Source organism: Quercus robur, chromosome 11 (genome assembly GCF_932294415.1).
Source record: "Quercus robur chromosome 11, dhQueRobu3.1, whole genome shotgun sequence".
Lineage (NCBI taxonomy): Eukaryota > Viridiplantae > Streptophyta > Magnoliopsida > Fagales > Fagaceae > Quercus > Quercus robur.
Window position 1 is genome coordinate 138,081 of NC_065544.1, and position 3,962 is coordinate 142,042.

The following is a 3,962-nucleotide window of genomic DNA, read 5'->3' on the forward strand; positions in this document are numbered from 1 at the left end:
TCCATTTTCTTCTTCTTCTTCTTCTTCTTCTTAAAAAAAAAAAAAAAGACTATATGCCCATTCAAACTTTTAAATATGAATAATATCAATTAAATTTAAAATTAGATTCTCATTTGCTCAAATGGGAAAAGTTTGACTCCTACCTACACCCAAATATATATTTTTTTTAATAGTATCTTGTTTTAAAAGTAAAGAATAATTATTATAGGGTAGATGCAACAAATTTTAAATTCTATCTCTATAAAAAAAATTAACTTAAAAACATCTATAGCAATCAAATTAAAAAAAGGAAAAAGAAATAGTTATAAAGCATTTAATTACTTTGAATTCATTATATAAATGAAAGGATAATTCTTTGTTGGCAATTTGACATATATTACAAACCGCATGTGTATTATAAACATAGTTGGGATTCTATCAAAAACAATATAGAGTAATAATATAGACATAACATTTTTTTACTATTATTGAAGTGGTACATTGTTAGTAATTTTTCTCTTAAAAAAATGGTTATTGATTTTCATATGGGCTATATATCATTAGTAACTTGTCATTTGCAACAGCTATGAAAAAATTTGTGTAGAAAGTTACGTATGGAGATTTGTTGAACAATATAATGCCAATAATCTTGTTTCTATTTATTATAGTTTAAACAATTTACATTGTGATTGCTACAGCTTATGTTACCTGCATTTTATCAAAGTTGCATTGATATGATTAGCCAGTGGGAGAGGTTGACCTCTAAAAATGGATCCTGTGAGTTAGACGTATGGCCTTATCTTGAAAACATGTCAAGCGATGTGATTTCAAGAACAGCATTTGGAAGTAGCCATAAAGAAGGAAGAAGAATATTTGAACTTCAAAAAGAGCAAGCACAACTCTTTGTAAAAGTATCACAATCTGTATACTTTCCTGAACTAAGGTAGTGATTAAACATTCAACTTTGAAATTTAGTCAAGTTTGGTTCCTTACCCCCCCCCCCCCCCCCTCTAAAAAAAGTCAAATTTGATTTTTATTGAGATAGGCTTAACCAATTACAATTTAGTTTATTGAAATTTTATCGTATCTATTAAATATATATATATATATATATATGCTAATTTTTTTTTATAGGAATGTGCTATTTTTTAATATAACAAGATTTCAATGAATTTCAACATTTGCTTAGCCCACCTTCCAAATAAAAATTCTCATGCATCTGAAGTCTAATCATTGTTTTAAAAATCAATAAGGTCACAAAATTGATTTTGGCCCCAATTCCCAGTTTAACTCAGTTTTTGACAAATTTTGGGTGATTTTACTGGATCAGATTGGTTCCGCTTCCTAGTTGAATCGGTCGGTCCTGTTCAGTTTTTAAAACCATGTCTCCAATGAAAACAAAATTCCAAATTTTATTGTTTATTCAGAAACAAAATTGGTTATAACCTACTTTCTTGAACATCTCATCAAACACAAAAATTAACAGAGATCATCACATTATAATTAATACAATTTCCGTTTCTGTGTCTTCAATCTTCTCAATTTACTAATAGCTAATATTTATGCATGCAGGTTTTTACCGACTAAGACACACAAGAGGATGAAGGAAATTGAAAGAGAAGTACAAGACTTACTAATGGGAATCATTAACAAAAGGTAGAAGGCATGCAAAGGCAGAAATGACGACTTATTAGGCATACTAATGGAATCAAATTCTAGAGAGATTAAGGAATTTGGTAATAAGAAGAGTACCGGAATGAGTATTAAGGATGTAATTGAGGAATGTAAGCTTTTCTACCTTGTCGGGGAAGAGAAAACCTCAGTTTTACTTGTTTGGACAATGGTTTTGTTGAGTAAGTATCCAAATTGGCAAGCTCGTGCAAGAGAAAATGTTTTACAAGTCTTTGGTAAGAACAAACCTGACTTTGATGGGTTAAATCGCCTTAAAATTGTAAGTATTCCCTAAAGATTCAAATTTTTCTTTATTTTCCTATAAAATTTATATGTAATGTCTTTCGAAGATGAAATATTCACATCCATGAATATTCATGTCAATATTAGTTAATTGATCGAGTAAAAGCCATTTTCTATTGAGCTCATGATAGTCAGCATACTCATTTTTTGTTCAAGTTGGCACTTGGTAGTATAGACTATAGACCACTAATTTGAGTGCGAACCTCAAATTTGATTAGGTTTGTAGATCGAGTAATAAATTTTGTTTAAAATTTTATCAATCATAAATGAGCTTCAAAATCGAATACTCTTCAAGAGGAAAATTTAATGAACTTATTTTATTTTACAAAATTTTTTAAGAAATGCACTTTGGTAATAGTTGGTTATCCATGGCGTAGGTAACCATGATATTGAATGAGGCTCTGAGGTTGTACCCTCCAGCAGCTTCACTACTTCGAAGAGTTCACAAGGAAACCAAGCTAGGAAATATGATTATACCAGCTGGAGTGGAGATTGCTCTACCAATAATCCTAGTCCACCATGATTATGAACTGTGGGGTGAGAATGCAAAACAGTTTAACCTAAAGAGATTTTCAGAAGGCATTTCAAAGGCAACAAAGGGCCAAGTATCATTCTTTCCATTTGGTGGGGGTCCGAGGATATGTGTTGGTCAAAACTTTGCTCTAGTAGAGACCAAGATGGCTTTGTCACTCATTTTACAGAACTTCTCATTTGAGACATCCTCATCCTATGCTCATGCTCCTTGCTCAATCATAACTCTTCAACCTCAATTTGGCGCTCACGTTATATTACATAAGATATTGTACCACAAAGTTGTTCCAGTTAAGCAAGATTTATCACCATCGTGCCTCGTGGCTTATTTGGTGTTCTATTTATTATTTAGTGATTAAAATCTCATTTTCTAAAGAACAAGAAACAACATATTATGATTTCCACTCTATTATATTATGTTTGTGTTTCTACATCCATTATTGCATTAATTGAAGGAAACAATGTTGAATAATGTTAAAAATATATATAATTAGAAATATACATCATTATTATTGGTAAATTTTCATTTTTAAAGAATAATGTTAATTTTTTAATCCTACCCAAATTAAAAACCCTTTTACCGATTATAAAATCTCGATTTTAACAACTTTATTGCAAAGGCTAGAGTATATGATGTTAGTAGAAAATTAATGAATTTCCCTTAAGCGTTCTAAAATTGAAATATTACATATAGGGAGACAAAAATGCCATTAATCTCTTTGGACTCAACCAAAAAACTAAGGAAAAAAGGGGAAGAAAATGAATTCTCCGAACTGAAACAATTTATTTAAGAAATGCCAACCAAATTTTCTAAGCACCCTTCTACAAATCAACCACCTTCTTCCATGAGTCTCGGCTCGATATCTCGTCCCACCATCTGCCCACATTTTCTCTCGAAGTGAATGAATTGCCCTTATTAGTGTCAATGACCAAAAATTGAGTGTTGGGCAAGTGTGAAAGATCTGCCAAATAAAATTCATCACTAGCCTAGAACCGAGCCTCCCTGAGCCTCTTTTCATAGATGTCAAGCACTTACGACAGCTTCTCTTCATTCTGCCTGAAAACTACTTTGTCTTGCTTGATATTCATTCGAGGCACAAATGCAAGTTGAAACTCCTGTTGGGTCCCAAACAGTATTATTACAAATATAAGCAAGCCAAAATAACAATTACACACAAGAACACAAAATTTACGTGGAAAACCCTTTATGTGTGTATGTCTCTCGGCTAAAGAAAATCTCTTTTATTTTTCTTTGCTTTCACACACACACACACTAATTATCTCTTTCAAAGGTGGCGACATTTTGCTCTCTCCTTTTTATTTTTTTCTCCATGCACAACTCTCTCTCTTAGCTATCTTCTTTTTCTTTAAGTGGCTCCCTCTTGGCTGCTCTCTCTTCTTTTTCTTTCTTGTGCGGCTTTGTCTTTCTTTACTCTTGCACATACTCTCTTTGTGTCCTCTCAAAGGCGGCAATACCT

At 31.9% G+C, this 3,962-nt stretch overlaps 1 pseudogene; it reads left to right on the forward strand.

The window, feature by feature from the left end:
- The first annotated feature begins 210 nt into the window (after positions 1 to 210).
- On the forward strand, positions 211 to 2,893 carry LOC126707206 (cytochrome P450 72A397-like; annotated as a pseudogene).
- Positions 2,894 to 3,962: the final 1,069 nt, after the last annotated feature.